This window comes from Passer domesticus, chromosome 10 (genome assembly GCF_036417665.1).
Source record: "Passer domesticus isolate bPasDom1 chromosome 10, bPasDom1.hap1, whole genome shotgun sequence".
NCBI classification, from domain to species: domain Eukaryota; kingdom Metazoa; phylum Chordata; class Aves; order Passeriformes; family Passeridae; genus Passer; species Passer domesticus.
The window spans coordinates 43055873-43074597 of NC_087483.1; the positions used below are offsets into that span (position 1 = coordinate 43055873).

Below are 18725 nucleotides of genomic sequence, written 5' to 3' on the forward strand. Positions count from 1 at the left end.
TCACCCCTGGGCCACACCGGGACAGTCTGTGCGGGAAGATTCCCGAGACACACCGAGATGGCGAGTCCAGGACAGGCATGGGATGCAAAAAGTTGATCAAGCATTTAACACGCGCAAAGCCTGTTATTGAAATGTTTTACGGCGATTTTAGGGATACTGGCTTTTCTTTTCTACGTCTGTGATTCCTCACGCGCCGTCAAGAGAGTTCGGCTGCTACTGGAAGCTTAAAAGGGTAGGATGTTAAAACACTAACATTACTAACACTAAAGCGTTTCTCCATCTTTCCCAAGCACCCGGACTGACCCGTCGGGTCTGAGCAGCGCCGCGGGCTGTGCGCCCTGCCGGCTCCGCGGCTCCCCGGAGCGGCAGGCCGGGCGGACCGCGGCCAGCCAGCCGCCCCAGGCTCCTGCCCACGGGGGCATCCGGAGCCCGCGGCACGGCGAGACGGGCAGGGGCCCGGCCAAACCCCCGGAGCTCCGGGGTGCTCCCGGCGGCGGGCACCGCGGCACGGCAGGCCCGGCCACCGCGGGCAGCCCGCGCCGGCCATCGTGCGGCCGGCGGCTCCAGCCATGCACCCACCCACCCACACACCGCTGCCCGCCGCGCTCGGACACTCACCGCCACGGCTGCGGCGGGCGGCGCCGGAGCAGCCTGCCGTCCCCGGGGGCTGTCCCGGCGGAGCCGCCCCAGGCACGGCTCGGGGTGAGGTGGGTTTGGGTGGGTTGGGGTGAGGTGGGCCCGTCCCGTCCCGTCCGCGCCGTCTCCCCCACACGGCATCGGTAACCACGGCAACCTCAAGTCGCGTCGCCATTGGCGGGTTTAACGCGGAGCAGCAGCCAATGGGGAGCCCCCCCGGGCCGCGCTTGGCCAATGGGGGTGGGCGCCGGGCCGGGCGGCGCGTGACGCGGCGCGCGGGCGGGGCGGGGCCGGCGGAGCGGGCGGCGGGGCCGCCACCATGGAGACCCCGGGGTAGGGCGGGCGCGCCCGGCGGGGCCGCGGGGCCGCTCCGCGCGGTGAGTGCGGGCACGGGGAGCCGCGGGCTGGGCCGCCGCGGGCTGGGGCCGCCGCGCGGGAGGGGCGAGGGGGCGGCGGCGCGCGGCGGTGCGCGAGGCGAGGCGGCGGACCCCGCACCCCGCCGGGGCATCGGGGCCGAAGAGCCGTCGTCTCGGGCGGACGCGCGGGCGGAGCGCCGCGCACTCTCCGTGCCCGCGGGGCCGCCCGGAGCCCGGTGGAGCCGCCCGGAGCGGCCCCGCGGGCGGAGGCGCCGCCGCCCGGCCCCTGCCCCGGGCGCTGCGCGGCACCGGGCGGGAGAGCGCAGCCAGGGCCCGCCGTGTCCGCGGCGCGCCGCGTGCGTGGGGTGCGCGCGGCGCCGCGCCGGAGGCTGCGAGCCCGCGGAGCCGCAGCGGGCCGGGCACCGGGCCTCGCCGTGCCCGCGGGGCCGGGCGGGTACACGGCGGGGGCTGCGGGGGATGGCGGAGCGGGCGGGGGGAGCCGGCAGCGCCGGGCCCTGCGCGCCCGGTGTGCCCCGGAGTCCCAGGCTTCGGCTGCCGCCCCGGGGTTCCCGGGCGTGCCTGGCCCCGCTGCCGTCGCGGCGTTCCCTGCGCCGGATTTAAATATGGGTTTTTCACCCTTCGCGTGACCGCAGAAGGAGCCGCGCTCCCGTCGCCCAGTACCGGGAGCCGCGGAGCATCCTCGGCCCGCGCGCCGGGAGCACGGCTCCCGGGGCTGTACTAACTTCTGGCGGTGTTTGCTGCCCGTTCCGCTGGCATCCCGGGCCGGCCGGAGCAGCACGTGCCGGGCGCGGCCCGCGGGGACAGGCGGCCGTGCCGCCGGCTGGCCGTGCCCCGGGCACGCTGCAGCGTGTGCGGGAGCGGAAAGTGCTCTGCAGGTGCCGGTTACCGAGTGCCACTGCCGCGGCTCGGGCTGGGAGAGCTGGGAAATGAAGTCTCGCCGCAATAAAATAAATGCTGATGCTGAACCCAGGCTGTTTCAGCACAGAGAAAACAGAGTTGATGACTCAAGCCCCCTCTGGTCCATTTCTCCTCCCGGCTGACGCTCAGGAGACATCACCAGTTCACCAGCAGAGAACTGAGTGTTTCTGAAGTGCCTCTGTTTGCCCCGTAGACCTTTGTACTTTTTTTTTTTTTTTTTCGAAATAGCCTCCCGCTCCCTGTTAATTTTACATTAGTCATTGCTTCCAGATTCGCCTGTTTGAAGGAGAAGGTGTGGCTGGACTGAGAGCACTAGTGTTGCATGAGCTGGCTTTCCAGCTTTTTCAGCATTGTCAATTTTTGATAAATTAGAGTTTGGAGATTAGGAGATGACAAGGATGATAGTGTTTTCCCCTTAACTAATAACTGTATTTTTGAGGTCAGCATCAAATACTTTGTTCATTGTGATAAAGATATGGGAACTTACTAAAGGTGCTTGTGTAGCTTATGAAGAGACAGTAATTCGGTCAGGTTCATCCTGTTTAAAGTGGGGGGAGTGTGTGTTGGGGGCAAAAGCTTTTTGTTGGCATTTATATCCTGCAATGTTTCTGTTAAACATTACAATGTTATATGCAAGTAAATGTAACCTGACTATGGAAAGGTAGGTTGCAGTAACTTTCTCCTTCTGTTGAAATTGCTTGTGAAGTGCTCTGTTGCTGCTGAAATAAGATGCTATTAATACTTTTAATTAAGGTAGAGAAGCTGATAGGCCCTTTCCAGTAAAAACTGTGTCTTTTTTCCTTTCATCCTGTTAGATGTTCAGCGCAAATAGCAGTGCTGATACCAGAAGTTCTGCTTTGAAACACAGTTGGAGAAAGTTTTGTAAGAATTGCCTTCTATGAGAGGGGAGAATTTGTTCTAATTTTTCTTACAATGTCAACAAGATAACACCTTTTGGAGCTTGCGTTTTTCAATAGTAATGCAGGATCCTTTTATAATGAACAGTTGAATTCAGTCACACAATGTAAACAAGGAAAGTTATAGGATACACACTGCCTTTTTATAGAAGCTTCTTGCAATAGCAGAACAGCGTCTGTAGTGCATTTTGAGGTACTTTCATATTCAGTGATAGCATATGCTATGTACAAATAATAGTAATCTTAATTAGTAATGTGTGTTTGCTGTTTAGTGTAGAAATCTGCATGCACTGAGAGAAGACTGGAGAAAAGCTGCATTTTAAATGAACAGAAAACATAAATAAGAACTTCCTGTACTTCTGCTTCACTTTATGTAGATTATTTCAATACATTTAGTACAGATGAAGAGCTAAAGCAGTTCTGAACTATGGGACTGTGTGAGTAATGTCTATATTTGTTTTTTTTTCTTAATTGTGATGCTGAAAATAATCAAGTCCTGCAACATTTGGTTATTTGTTTGGTGCAGGAAAGCAGTGGCTAGTTCAGGGAGTTCAGTGAGCTTAACTGTGGACTAGTTTGCTTTAGTACTAGGTTTGGTACTTAGTGTAATGTGGTACAGAAAAGTCCCCTAAAAAAGCAAGCGGAACTTGTGACACTTGTCTGGAAAGGCATAGTGGTGAGCCTGTTGTTGGCCACCATCTGTATTGCTCTCAGTTACTTTCTGCCACCTTCAGTCAGTCAGTGAGTCTGGGTGGGTTACGTGGAGGTGCTGCAGATGAGCAGCTGTGCTCCTGTCGGGCATGGTGGAGCAGGGCAGTGCCCGGGAGCAGGGCAGTGTCCAGAGGCACAGCAGTGCCTGGGATGAGAGCAGTGCCTGGCGGCAGAGCAGTGCCCAGGATGAGGCACAGCAGTGCCCGGGATCAGGGCAGTGCCTGGAGGCACAGCAGTGCCCAGAAGCAGAGCAGTGCCCAGGATGAGGCACAGCAGTGCCCAGGATCAGGGCAGTGCCCGGAGGCACAGCAGTGCCCAGAAGCAGAGCAGTGCCCAGGATGAGGCACAGCAGTGCCCAGGATCCGAGCATTCCTGGCAGGCTGCCGTGGGTGGGACCCCGCTCCAGGAGCGCTCAGCCGCGTGTCCGGAGCCTGCCCTGCTGGGAACAGCAGCTCCGTGTGCCAGGGCTGCGTGGGACCCCGCTGCAGGAGCTGCTACAGGAACAACGTGTTCTTCTACCTTGTATAAGCATGTGGACATCACCCGGGAGCCTGTGCTGGTACGGGTCAGAGTTCTGGAATTTTCAGCATTTTTTGTTAGGTTTGTTTTTTTTCTCAAGCAAAAATAAGATGTTAAATCCTTATGAATATGGTATATACTGCCAGTCCAGAGTTAAACTAGTTTGAACTTTAGCAGTGAGGTGGGAAAAGAGAAAGGCCTGGCATAGCTTTATGTGCAAGTGACCAGAAACCAGATGTGAAAGAGGGCTGTTGGGCATGGCCAGTCACTATCACTTGCTACTTGCCTCCGCCTTGATTGCAATATTGCTGACAACAAGGCAGCTCAAATGCTAGTGAAGATGGGGAGTAAACACACAACCACAGCCAAGCCCAGAGCCCGGGCCTGTGGAAATGGCCCTTCCCAAGGAGCAGGCTGTGCTGGCCCTGCAGCAGAACTTGGGAATGGAGCTGGAGGGGATGATGGCACCGAGCGATCTCTGGGCATGCTTGGGAGCTGTGCTGATTCTCAGCTGCTTTTCCTAAGGCCTGTGAGATGTCCTAGTTCATTGGATAACTTCTCATGTTCTGTTATCCAAACAGAATACTCATTTATTCTGCTAGGGGGAGGTTTGTGGAGGGAGGGGAAGAGGTGCATAAAGACAGCCAAAAACTGCCTCTGGTGACCTTCCCAAAGCTTTTGCTTGCATGGAAGAAAATCCAGTGTCTTGTCAGTTAAATCTCTGCAGCTGGCAGCAGCTTTCAGACCTTTGCTCCTCCCTGCCTTGCTGCCCTTAGTACCTCTCTCCTTTGAGGCAGACAAGAGAGGCCTGGATTTCAGGAGGAAGGAAGCAGTTCGTCATTTTCATACAAGATTAATTGTTTTCTTTTCTGATAGTGGAGTCTCCGACTCTGTCATTGAAAGGCAAGACTGAAGGAGAAGGGTCTGGGAGTGGTGTGTCACGGCAGCTCAGTTGGGCCATGGGAGGCTGCAGGCCTTGATGCTTGGCCGTGGGGCAGTCGTGTGTCCAGGCTCATGGAGGCCATGGAGCAGCCGTGTGTTGAGGCCCAGGGTGGCTGTGTGTCCAGGCCCAGGGCAGCCGTGTGTCCAGGCTCATGGAGGCTGTGGAGCAGCCATGTGTCCAGGCCCAGGGTGGCTGTGTGTCCAGGCCCAGGGCAGCCGTGTGTCCAGGCTCATGGAGGCCGTGGAACAGCCGTGTGTCCAGGCCCAGGGCAGCCGTGTGTCCAGGCTCATGGAGGCCGTGGAACAGCCGTGTGTCCAGGCCCAGGGCAGCCGTGGAGCAGCCATGTGTCCAGGCTCATGGAGGCCGTGGAACAGCCGTGTGTCCAGGTCCAGGGCAGCCGTGGAGCAGCCGTGTGTCCAGGTCCAGGGCAGCCGTGTGTCCAGGCTCATGGAGGCCGTGGAGCAGCCGTGTGTCCAGGCCCAGGGCAGCCGTGTGTTCAGGCTCATGGAGGCCGTGGAACAGCCGTGTGTCCAGGCCCAGGGCGACCGTGGAACAGCCGTGTGTCCAGGCTCATGGAGGCCGTGGAACAGCCGTGTGTCCAGGCTCATGGAGGCCGTGGAACAGCCGTGTGTCCAGGCCCAGGGCAGCCGTGTGTCCAGGCCCAGGGCAGCCGTGTGTCCAGGCTCATGGAGGCCGTGGAACAGCCGTGTGTCCAGGCCCAGGGCAGCCGTGTGTCCAGGCTCATGGAGGCCGTGGAGCAGCCGTGTGTCCAGGCTCATGGAGGCCGTGGAGCAGCCGTGTGTCCAGGCCCAGGGCAGCCGTGGAGCAGCCATGTGTCCAGGCTCATGGAGGCCGTGGAACAGCCGTGTGTCCAGGTCCAGGGCAGCCGTGGAGCAGCCGTGTGTCCAGGTCCAGGGCAGCCGTGTGTCCAGGCTCATGGAGGCCGTGGAACAGCCGTGTGTCCAGGCCCAGGGCAGCCGTGTGTCCAGGCTCATGGAGGCCGTGGAACAGCCGTGTGTCCAGGCCCAGGGCAGCCGTGGAGCAGCCATGTGTCCAGGCTCATGGAGGCCGTGGAACAGCCGTGTGTCCAGGTCCAGGGCAGCCGTGGAGCAGCCGTGTGTCCAGGTCCAGGGCAGCCGTGTGTCCAGGCTCATGGAGGCCGTGGAGCAGCCGTGTGTCCAGGCCCAGGGCAGCCGTGTGTTCAGGCTCATGGAGGCCGTGGAACAGCCGTGTGTCCAGGCCCAGGGCGACCGTGGAACAGCCGTGTGTCCAGGCTCATGGAGGCCGTGGAACAGCCGTGTGTCCAGGCTCATGGAGGCCGTGGAACAGCCGTGTGTCCAGGCCCAGGGCAGCCGTGTGTCCAGGCCCAGGGCAGCCGTGTGTCCAGGCTCATGGAGGCCGTGGAACAGCCGTGTGTCCAGGCCCAGGGCAGCCGTGTGTCCAGGCTCATGGAGGCCGTGGAGCAGCCGTGTGTCCAGGCTCATGGAGGCCGTGGAGCAGCCGTGTGTCCAGGCCCAGGGCAGCCGTGGAGCAGCCATGTGTCCAGGCTCATGGAGGCCGTGGAACAGCCGTGTGTCCAGGTCCAGGGCAGCCGTGGAGCAGCCGTGTGTCCAGGTCCAGGGCAGCCGTGTGTCCAGGCTCATGGAGGCCGTGGAGCAGCCGTGTGTCCAGGCCCAGGGCAGCCGTGTGTCCAGGCTCATGGAGGCCGTGGAACAGCCGTGTGTCCAGGCCCAGGGCGACCGTGGAACAGCCGTGTGTCCAGGCTCATGGAGGCCGTGGAACAGCCGTGTGTCCAGGCCCAGGGCAGCCGTGTGTCCAGGCCCAGGGCAGCCGTGTGTCCAGGCTCATGGAGGCCGTGGAACAGCCGTGTGTCCAGGCCCAGGGCAGCCGTGTGTCCAGGCTCATGGAGGCCGTGGAGCAGCCGTGTGTCCAGGCTCATGGAGGCCGTGGAGCAGCCGTGTGTCCAGGCTCATGGAGGCCGTGGAGCAGCCGTGTGTCCAGGCCCAGGGCAGCCATGGAGCAGCCGTGTGTCCAGGCCCAGGGCAGCCGTGGAGCAGCCGTGTGTCCAGGCCTAGGGAAGTGACTCCAGCACAGGCTTGTCCTCCTTTCAGGATGGGCTGTGTGAGTCAGCTCTCCTTCCTGAGGAGCGAGTGGTGTCTGCTGGGAACCGGCCTGGCCAGTTCCCTGCTGCCTCTCCTTGCCCTCCCTCCCTGCCAGCGGGAAGGCAGAGCCTTTGGCTGCCGGGATCCGTGCAGAATGTCTGGGGCTGTCTTCAACTTTCTGGTCCTCTTCCTTGCATCCCACTCTTACAGGAAAACAAAGATGACCTCAGAAAGCTGGGAAAAATCCATTCTTTGAGTATGGTGTCTTTAAATAAGGTGCCATTTTAATAGAGTTTTTATAAAAAGGCATGCTTTTGTTGTATGTTTTCCTACATTAATTTTAAGTTATTTTACTATATTAAGAAAAATAATTTGCTATTTTTTTCCAAAATGTCTCCATGACCATCTCTTACAGATCTTCCCCCCACTTTTTTTAACTTTGCACAGCATTTTAGAGATTTTACCTAGGTAGGTAAGAAATTTCCTTACTAGGAATTGAACACCAGTCAACTTCCTGTTTAATTGCTTTAAAAAATAATTTAAAATATGCCTTTAGTGGAGAAAATGAAACCAGGAGTTGTTACTTTATTTGAGAGTCTTTAAACCATTTTTCAAGAAATAAGTAAAATGAACCCCCCCCATGTAGGGTTCTAACTGAAGTGTAGTGTGGTTTTATGAACCTACAATTAACATCATAGTTGATCTAATGTTTTGATTGGTGTTGTGCTGAATTCATTATTAAAGAGCAGAAAGGAATCTATTGTAAATTCTTTGAAGGTGCACAAGTTGAAACTTGCATTCTGCATCACAGCTCAGTGGGGGGATTTTTAATGTATTTACTGTTTGTGCATGGGTTGGTGGTTGTGGGCAGTGAATGAAATCCCCCTGTGGCTATGGGATCTATGGGATGTGTGAGGCAGGTGGTTCACAGCCCCTGTGCAGGCTGTGGGATGAACTGGCCTTCAGGGTTCGTGGAGTTTGTGCAGAGGAGCCTGGGGCACCCACCACCCTTCCCTGATGAGGGAGGTGCACCTCAGAGCATTGCATGGGGGAGCCCTGGTGGGGTTTGCTGGTCTTGGGGCACCTGTGCTGGCTGGCAGTAGGGGTAGCTCTGCATCAGCTTGGTCCAAGAAATGCCCGTGGACTGACTGGGGCCACCTCCAGAGGCAGCAGGAGCAAGAGGGAGAATGTCCCGGCAGGAGGTGGAGGGGTTGAAGGCAGGAAGGTAGGGGCAGTTTTCCTAGTGCAGGTAGGGCAAGGAGTAGCAGAGGTCTGGGAGCAAGTGAGGAAAAGAAGGAGCTGTGGTGTGATGCCAAATATTGCTTTTTGTTCTTTGAGGTTCAGCTGTAAGGAACAAGGAGGAAGCATTAAAAATTTTCTGGATTTTTGTTTGTTTCTGTAAGTGCCAAAAACTTTTCCTGTCTTTATCTTCTTATCAAAAGCTCCTTGTCTTCTATCTGTGGTGTGGCAAGCCAAAGACTATCATCTGGGCTATGCTTTAACAGGGACTCAAAAGCATTTGCATTACATGTGTCCAAATAGAAAGCATCTAATCTATCCCTTAGGTTTCTCTATATGATCTTACTTATTGTAAGTATCTGTGCTAGAAATCTGATGTGGATGGGAGATTTCCATCTTGTGGTGGATTTCTATCCTCTTCCCCAGGAAGGCAGCAGCAGGCAGTGCATCCTAGGTGCTCCAAGAGGAAACCTCTTCAGTTCCAAGCCCAAAGGAAACCAATTCCAAACCCATGTTCTTCGCTGTCTAGCCTTGGCAGAACTTCCTGTTGCGTAGCCCGGGAATTAGGTATTGGCACATTTGTTATCATACTGGTAAATCTGATTGGTGAAAACTAAAACCACAGAAACTCAGCTCTCTCTGAAGTGATTTCAGACAAATGATAATTCTTTAACTTCCATGTCAATGTGACAGGCTTAAAGCTGAAGCATTTCGTATATTTCACAAAATGAACCCTAGGTAGTGTATGTAATGTAACTGATTTCAGTGGCTTCTGGACAAGTGGAGCAGTGGACTGTTAATTGGAGACATTCTGTGTACTGCTATGTCATGGTGTTCAACAATTGTCTTCTGATAATTCGTGCTCAACTCTTGTGTGGTATCTAAAGGTACACAGGGAAACAGATCTCAGAAAGACTTAGTATTTTCATAATGTTTTTGTTTAAAAACAAATTTACCTATATTCTTGTTGAGAAATAACACAGTAGTATTGAAATTATAGCCTATCATGAAAGGAGATTTAATTTGTATCACCCTTGTGCCTAAACTCCAAATAGACCTGGCCCTCTGTGACGTAGAGGGAAGTCTGTGCTCCACAGAGCTTACAGACAGAAAGGCAAAACTTATGAAGCAACTGGAGAAGATAGCAAGAACATGCCTTTCTGTACCACACGCCTTCTGCAGGGTGCTTGTGAGCCAGTACCAAACCTGGGCTGTGTAATTTGATTCAGCCTTAATCAAAGATACACTGACAGAGCTTGCCACCTGTTGCTGTTCCATAGCCTTCATATCCAGCTTTGTCCTCAAAACTAATGCAATGAAAATACCCAGTTCCATAGTGCAGCTGAAATTTAAAATGTTGGCAGTGAGATGACTGATACAATGCATCACTTGTTCCTGGGAGCATGTTTATATTTTGGGTGGGAGATAAAAAAACATTGAACCCAGAAATCTCAGACTGGCTTGTGGACTTGTGAGATGCGCCCGTTTGCTCTGTGTTATTTGGACTATCACATAAAGAAAGAAAATTCTGAGTTTTCTTAGTTTTGCTACTGTTCCTCAGCATAAATCATAGCAACAGCGTACACTGAAATTTGGGAAATTTCACTGTCATTAAATACGTTCTTTTCCAGAAGATACTTAAAAAAATTCCTAGTTTAATGTTTTTCACAGAATAGGCAGACTGTCAGAAAAACTTCCTGTGGTTCAATAACTTGACACTTCTTAAGGAAGTTCTGAAGTTCTGGTAGAGAACACTGCCTGTTGTGGGATGCTTTTTGTTCAGGCTGACGTAGTCAGTCTTTCAACACTCAGAGTTTTTTAATTTAGCTGTCGAACCCAGGTTATTTTTAAGCAGGAAAAAAAAATCACCAGGTCAGGTACTGACACTGAGACAAAATCAAAAAACTGCAACAACAAAAGACCCAAATCCCAAAAAAAAAAATTCTGAGGATATGCAGTTAAAAAGTGTTGAATTAGCAAGGGACACTGAATCCAGGAACTGAATTTGTCTGATGAGCTACTGAGTTTTATTTTGGCTAACTTGAGTGTTCTGAAAGGAACCACCCACTGTCCATTGGGAGCTGCTGCTGCATTGATCCAGTCTGGAAATGCAGTCACACAGTGGAGGAGGATAACATTTTTTATTAAACACAATGCATTTATTGCTGTTCATAATGGGTAGATTTAAAATATCTTATTTACTGTTGTAAATATAGATACAAAAGAAGATATCCTGAACCACAACTTCCTGCTTTTAAGAGGTATGAAGTGCATTAGATTTAGGAAGTCTTGCCTTGTTAAAATATTAGCAAATGCTGTTTTAGTGATATAGTTCATTGTATTAGTTAATATGGTAATATTGAATTGTTTTGTATTCCTAGTATATTGATTTAACCTATAATATAAATATTAATATATTTCAGACTGAAATTTGAAATATTAAAGGAAGTTACTGTTTTTAGATAGCAAAGATAATTCAAGTTATTGCAATTTTTCCAGAATTTTCATTTGTTTTCTCTGCATCTCAATGCATCACAGCAGTCATATTTCAACAGAACAAAAATGTTTTACTATGGCAATGTTCCAGGCTTTTTTTGTTAGTGGGTTTTTTTTGTTTTTTTTTTTAGAAAGTTGAAGAATATGCTTTATGTGCAGCAGTGCACACTGTGGGATGATGTTACCACCTGGTCGGGTGTTCCCAGAAGTGGTCAGAAGTGACGGTGTGGTGAAGGCTGTGTTGGAAGCTGTGTGCTCCTCTCACAGGTAGGGCAGCTGTGGAAGTTCCAGCTCAGAGCACCAGTGACTGCACCAAACCCAGTCGGCACCGATCCCAATAACAAACCCCTGCGCCAGGCTGGCCTGCTGGGGCTGCTGCACAAACACCTGGGATCCTCAGCTCTTCACTGAGTGTTGGGGCTGTTTTCCCAGAGTTTGCTGAATCCTGTTTTTCTAAACTGATTGTTCTCCGACTTGGTGTTGTGATTGAGCATGGTGAAAACAAAGGACTGTGCTGCGCAGACACTTTCTGTGTTTTGAAGCATACACGTGACCTTTTTCCTTGGAAAAAGGAAAATGGAAGCTGATTGATCATGCTTTAGAGGAATACCCTGTTGTGAAAAGTTCAGACAGCCCTTCCTTCAGCTGTGCAGGACTCAGGAAGGCCTCATTCCACAGGCCAGCAGCTGCCTTCTGCTTGTATGGAATGTCCTCACGAAATGAAGAACTGCTAACTCTGAGCAGATCGCTTCTAGAGTTGCTCTTGCTTCTCTTGGAGCTGATAATTGGCTCTTCCTTCCCCCAGGTTCCCTGACACAGGCAGGCCTTTGGAAGAACTTGTTACTGTTGTCTGCATGGCAAATAGCCACCTGCCTGTGAGGGTTTTCTTTCCAAATATTTGGCATGTCTGTCTCACTTCCAAGTCTTTAGTGGGCAAACTTAAACATGTTGGAGGAAGGGGAGACAGGCTGTGCTGCTGCATGGATTGCGTTCAGCTGTTTCCCCCCTTGCACAGGATCTCACCGAGGCTGCCTTAGCTTTGATCTCCGGACTTTAAACTATCCTCTAGCTGACTGAAATGGTGTGCATCTTGCACAGAGTTAGAGCCAGAATAGAGATTTTTATCTTGGAAAATTTTTTATCTTGGATTTTTATCTTGGAAGCAAAAATGCCTTGTAAGTCCAGAAATTCAAGGGTGGTGTGTCCTTTTCCCTAGTACAAACATAAATACTACGTGTGAAAGCTCTGCTATGTCATGCTGCTAATGCCCAGGAACTAATTAACAACCAGCCCCAGAGCCTCTGCTCTGGCAACTTACAACAGCCTGGGGTGTACTTGGGATGTCTACACAGGCTTATTAACTTTCTAAATTTTTACAGCATTTATTTTATCAACCCTTCCATTGTACTGCTGTCTTTTGGATTTACACTTGTCAGTGTATTTTATTATTTCTTACACCAAGGTATGAGGTGAAAATCCTTATAGAAGAGTTAGTCTGTTGAAATTCAAAACTGTTAAGCTTGCTTGACCTGTATTGCAGAACCAGGTTTTGGTTGGTTCTAGACAACAGATGAATAACCACTGTTCTGCAATTTCTTTTGTTGCAAGAATCACTTGTACTTGGAGCTTTTAAAAGATTCCTTACAGACTATGGGAAAAAACTTCTCGGAAACAGCTAACATTTGGTGTTCTTTCAAAGTATTTATCCATTTTACACAACTTTTAGAAAGGTATTGTAAGTTGGAATTTATCTCCTTTACAATTACATCCCCACAATTTAGCTGAATCTAGTAATTCCAGACTGGAAGATGGGGTGTTTGTGCAGCCAGCTCATTTCCTAGTGGAGGCTGGGAGAGAGCCCCAGGGTACAGAACACCCACTGCTCAGGTCCCTGTCTGTGGGGATTAGCCAGAGGGATCTCTGCTCTGCTGCACTGGAGCTCTTCTGAAGGGTTTGTGGATAGCTGGGTTTACCATGTGCTTGTGATATTTGCACCTTTTCAGTCTCTGAAATGGCACAGTTCAGTGGCAAGACAGTGCTTGTCACTGAGGATATGCTGCTTTTTGGAATACAGTGCTTGTTACTGCATGGGCTGATCTCTCACACAGTGCAGGGAGTGAGCAGCTCTGTGTTCTGTAGTGCTGGGGACTTTGCCTTTCAAAGGCTCTTACTGATGGGAGCCTTGTGTGCTCCAAAGTTCAGACTTCTTGCCAATGGACTTTTTCAATATGAATGTGAATCAGTTTGGTGTGTTAAATTTGTGAGACTTACAACTCCATAGATTTATGAGCACTAATGGCAACCTTTCAGTTTTAGGTGTGCATCAGTTTTTCACTCAGTTCTCCTTGAAACGAAAGCTGGTGTTCAATATGATTAATCTTGTCCAGGATACTGGCAGTGGGCCTGTGAAACTGACTGAGGTGTGTGTTGGGAGATGCAAGTGACTGTGCCTCTCACCTGGCCAACATTGATCATTTCTTCTTCTAGATGAAAGAACACATCTGTCAAACTCCCTCAGTGTAGGATCTGTGTGGGTTTATGCGGCAGATTCAAAGAGAATTGTGACTTTTGTGTGCAGAGTGACTTGGGCAGGGGACAATCAGCACGTCCCCCAAGTTATTGTTTATCTTGGCACAGCTACAATTGTGTTACTCATTTGGGTGGGTTACAGCAGCTGTGGCCTTGACTTGCTCTTACACTGGACTGACAGGATCAGATCCCTCTTTATCCCAGGTGAACTTAAACCAAGATGTGAAGTCTTAACACAGTACTAGAGGAGGGAGACAAAGTGACTTGAACTAAAGGTTTTCACATGCCAGCTTGTACTTTAAATGAGGTGGAACTTGAACGTGTGATTTTGTGGGCATGCAGATGTTCCTGGCATTGCTGGAGTGCTATGGGTGGATGCTAAATGCAGTAATAGCTTTGGTTGTTAGTTAGTTGAGCTCCTGTATGAAGATACAGGTGTATGTTTTATTAAAGTCCTAACTGAAACAGGCCTACCACAGGAGGAAAGCAAGCAAATCACCTTGATTTGACCTTAACATTTTCCAGCTGCAGAGATGCCAGCAGAATGTGAATCAAAACAGTGCTGCCTATAAACACATCCCAGAGGAGCCAGCTACTTTCTGCTGGTTTAACTGTGATTGAAGGCGTTTGTGATTTTATTTGTACAAATAAGAAAAAATAAGTCAGAAGTACTGGTATGATAGGAATCCTCTCTATGGATCCTAACAGTGCAATTACAACAGTGGAGAAAATAGCCACCAGTAATTCTGTTCTCAAATGGTATATTCACTATACTTTTTTACTTTTCCAAAATGTTCATTTCACTGGGAAATTTCCTAATTTGTAGCTACAGTGATAAATTTCTTTATGGTCATTTAAGACCTGTTTAGTCTTTTCTCAAATGTTTCCTTATCCTCACTTTTACACCCAAATATTAATAGAAAACAGTATCTTCTCACTTTCTATTTTGAAAGGATTCTGGTGATGAAAAAGGAGGATTTGGTTTCTTTATCATCATGACAGCCTTTAAATTCAGGCAGACCAGCAGAAACAATTGCAAATGTGAGAATCAAGGCCTGTGCCAGGTGCTGAGTTAACTTCCATTTTGTTCTAAGAGGAGCAACACTTCAGATTCTCTGCTGGAAGTGTGGTTTTGATGCACTCTACAACAGCATGTGCCATCACTGCGGCCATCTCACAGGAGCAGCTGTGTTCTTCTCTCCAGTTTCCTCTTGGTGACGACCTTGCTGTCTGTCACAGAAACTTTCTTTGGTCACTGTCTGTGGCTTGGGTAAAGAGCATTGGCAAGATTAATGCCCCATGTCCTTCTTGCCTGCCAACCCCCCCAATCTGGAAGTTATGAAGGCCCGTTGTTTTGCCGGTGTTAAGTGTGATCAATCACAAGGGAATTCCCAGTGGAGAATCTTGTCTCCAGATGGAGAAGTTGGTTCTAGTTCTTTGCCTTCCTTCCCTTCAGCAGGCTGCATACATAATGACGGCCATTTGACAGCAGAGGCTGTGTTTACCTTTGTCTGAGGTGCCTGCTGGGCTGTTACCTGGCTCTGTTTTCTCTGCAGACAGATGCTTCTGTCATTCTTAGTTGCTGTGCTGCTTTAGGTTGCTTGTCTCTAGCTTTCTCATAACTCCATTATTATTTTACTTGGAAAACAGCAGCAGACAGGTAGATTTCTCCTCTCCCCTTAGGCTAGGAAGGGAACTTCAACCTTCTTTTGCATTTGTATCTCTTTTTAATAGTAGGTATGCTTCCCAGATAAGGATTCCTCTATTAGCTTAGTTACATGCCTGGGTGTGTCATCCCTTCCACTGCTTTGGATAGCTATGGATTTATTTGGGAGCACGAGATCAGCTCTGCTGGGTTCAGCTGGTTCATACCACCCCATTGTTTTCTATTTTGTAAGAATGGTTCTTCTCAAATCCACCACTTAAGTTACAGTTCTGCGTACTTGAATTATCTTTCCATTTAGAAATTGAATCAGTCCATAATGATGTGCTTCATGGCAATTTTGGCAACTGGTTTTTTTTTTCTGTTCTGTCTTTTAGGCTTGAATTTTTTGAGTAATCTTTTTTATTTAACTGCATTTTTTTGTCACCATATCCATTAAATGAATAGCTATGCCCCACCACTGTGCTGATTCTTCGTGCCTCCATTGATGTCTAGAGCAGCTGGGTCTCACAGGACCAAGATTCTGGTGGTGTCTGTTTCTAATGGAGGTCACACCCCAAAGTGTGAGTGGCCACTGGTAGCAGCTGTCTCTTCTCTGCTGTTGGAGATTGACTGAACAGCATTAATGGCTATACTGTAACCTCTATCCTTTGTCATGGGAAGGAACTCCAGTTACAAAACTGAACAGCCTTCAGAGAGGTAATTACTTTCTATGACTTCTCTTGGTGACGTGACTGTTCCTATTCTTTGAATTTTGCTTTGGTCAGTGGGTCTTACAATCCACTGATGGATTAAGATTGTAACTAATAAATTACAGATATGACAGCAGTCTATTGTGAAGACAGTGAATTGATAGCTTACTAAGGAAGCCCTTTTTTAATGTTGGAAGTTGGTAGCTTTGAGCATGATGTACTTTGTACCAGCACAGGTTTTTCAGTCTTTTGCTAGAGGTTGTTAATGAGGTTGGGTCATCAGTTCTCTAGAATTCATTGTGAAACCTGCAGTTCATATTGCCATTCCAGTAAACAGTTTCACTTTCATGAAGGCTTACTTGAGGATAATGGAGTCTAAAGACTTGTCCCACCCCTGCATGGTGTTTGTTGGTGTAAGGTGTGGAACAAGTAACCAGCCTTGTGTCAGAGCTGGTCCTGTGCCAGCTCTACCACCTTTTCCTTTCTTTAAATTCTTTCATTTCTCATTCCTATGCAGGGCAGGGGTGGTGATGGTAGTGATCTTGGTTTTGAAAGAGTATCAGACTGGCTCACCAAGAAGAGGGCTGGCTCCCTGGCAGTGCTTCTGGCCTCAGAGGCACAGGTGTGCCAGCTGTGCCACAGTGCTCCTGGTGCCGGGGCCACAGCAGCAGTGTGTGGCCAGGACAGTACTCCTGGGAGGAAGCCTGGGCTGTTCTGGGCTGGATTATCAACCTGGCATGGTTCTGCTCAGCCCTCATGCTGTGTTTGGGTGGTGGCTGCCCTGCCTCAAGGGAGCTGTGCTCAGGTCCCCAGGGGCCCAAGGACAGCAGCTCTCCAGGATGTCACCCCAAGACACATGGGCAGGGTACTCAGTCAGTTCAGTTGTAAAGGTGACCATAAATGACAAGGGACTTTTTGCTTATTCCTTATCTTGCTTCTTGCTTATTCCTGGGCATATCCTTTCTGTAGCTCACCAAGAGGCTGATGATGGGCAGCAGCAGCATCAGTATTAAGAACAGATAAAAATGGGACAAGGTAATGTGTGTGCATGTTTATCCTGCTGTACAGGAATGTGCTGATCTGAAGTCTGCATTAATAACCTTGCCAAGGGCTACTTCTAAAACATACAAAAAAAGATTTTGACAGTATTCATCAGAAGATGTGTGCTGAGTGTTATTTGGAATTAACCAGCAGCATTACTGTAGATAAACAACTTATGAAACATATTTGCTGTTTTAAAGAAGCAATTTATTTGAAAACCTTATTTGAAGTAATAATGTGTAGACTCTCTCTCTCTCTCTCTCTCTCTATATACATGACATTTTTCATCGGGTTTTTATTGGGTTTTAGTTTGACAAAAGTGCGGTGTTACACATTTCTTTTAAACACAGTATGTGTAAGGTAGGTTTTTGAGCCTACTTTTGCCCCTCCTTGCTGGGCATGTTCACATTTGCTCTGGTATTTGCAGCTTTACCTCTCAGGTCGCATGAGAACTGAAGTAATAGGGAATGTCCTATATTATATTAAGTTAAAGAATAAAAACCAATAGTTTGAACCTCTGTAGGCTCCTGTGCTATTGCTGAAAAGCTCAATTTTAAGTGTTTTGGGTTTGAAGTGGGCTCTCAGAAATAGGCAGGAGAATGCTATTGGATAGATATGCATTGTGTTACGATCTGTAATGTATCCTGCTGTCTGAGAAGATAACTAGCAGCTGCCTTGGAGCACCTTTCTGAAATGGTTCATTTTAGGTGGCATAAATGGTTTGTGTGCCCGGTGTTTTGAGCTTCTGCAGTGCAGTGATTGGGGTGTTGGTGGGTCCCTCCCTTCCGCAGGGGCCGGGGTTCCGTGCTGGTCCTGCCCAGCAGCGCCCGGAAAGGACGCTTCAACAGCAGCTCCTGAAACTGTAGATATTCCTGTGGAGCTGAAGTAAGACATTCTAAAAATGGAAAGATTTGCCTCTAACTACAATTACCCCGTAAGCTTACATAAAAGAGCAATAAAGAGCAATCTCGCAAGTGGTGGAAGTGCATTCTTTTCTGCTGGTGTCATCCAGGAGTGTATTTCCTGAGTTGTTGTATTGACATTCTCCTGGACTTGCAGAGAGCAAGCAGGAGCAGGCTTTCTCAGGTTTGAAAGTGGAAATCCCCTAAAACACTAATTAATTGTTGTATTTTTTTACGACTTAAAATTGCGTTGTTTTCCAACTCCCTCCTTGTTACTGAGAGGCTTTGCTTTTTAGCAAAGCTTCTAAACCTTTCATTCTGAGATTTGTAAAAATAACTGTTTGAGTTTGTATCTTCACTGTTGGCAGGTTTGCTTATTTAAATATATCCGTATTAATTGTCAGGCATATATAAATCCTAAGTGTGAACATTTAATTTTTTCTATTACGTGTAGATGTGTTCTAAAAAATCGTGTTCATTTGAATTTGGAAGGGCAAAAAAGAACCCCTGTATTCCATTTAGAGAAGACAGCGACATTTAAATTATTAATGTCATTTATATTGTCTGATACTGGCAAGAAGGTAGCTGTAGCTCTTTTAAATATTATCCTTGATTATTGTTTTGTCTTTCTGCAGTGACTTCAGTATTTTGGCTGTTACTGCTTTTCCCAAAATCTCTGTTTTACATCCAAACACAGGCAACTTCTTCATAAAATTTGCTTTGCTTCAGTTGCTTTCTTCTGACTTTTCAATTGATCCAGCTTGAAATTGGGTGCAGAAAACTTCAGTGAAGCAGTCTGGGAAGATGGTGCATTTTCAATGCAGTGCAAAATGGAAAAGAAGCAGGAGAGATCAGTGAGATACCTTTTTTTTTCTTTTCCCTCTCTTTTCTTTGCCGGGGAAGGTACTTTGATTACAGGCATCCCAGCTTTGTGTTTTCCTCAGAGCTGTTGTTTTGCTGTATCTGCTTTGATGCAGGACTTGGTTCTCTGTGTCACCTGCATCACCTGGAGTGTGGGTGAGGCAGGGCTCTGGGAGCTG

The 18725-nt window shown here is 49.1% G+C and overlaps 2 protein-coding genes across 23 annotated transcripts in view; one reads left to right on the forward strand and one right to left on the reverse strand.

The window, feature by feature from the left end:
* The window catches only part of CCDC148 (coiled-coil domain containing 148), a 49034-nt gene extending 48303 nt beyond the window's left edge, over positions 1-731 (reverse strand). For all 9 annotated transcript variants that reach the window (XR_010369602.1, XM_064435385.1, XM_064435386.1 and 6 more), the window contains exon 1: positions 619-731. The gene's annotated coding sequence lies outside the window, so the exon portion shown is untranslated. The remainder of the gene's footprint in view (positions 1-618) is intronic.
* A 157-nt stretch (positions 732-888) lies between these two features.
* PKP4 (plakophilin 4) overlaps positions 889-18725 on the forward strand; it is a 65182-nt gene continuing 47345 nt past the window's right edge. For 9 of the 14 annotated variants that reach the window (XM_064435426.1, XM_064435429.1, XM_064435430.1 and 6 more), the window contains exons 1-2: positions 889-1013; positions 10990-11125. The gene's annotated coding sequence lies outside the window, so the exon portion shown is untranslated. Of the gene's footprint in view, positions 1014-8619; positions 8930-10989; positions 11126-18725 lie in introns of those variants that run through there. The other 5 variants (XM_064435428.1, XM_064435438.1, XM_064435443.1 and 2 more) reach the window with 2 other exon arrangements.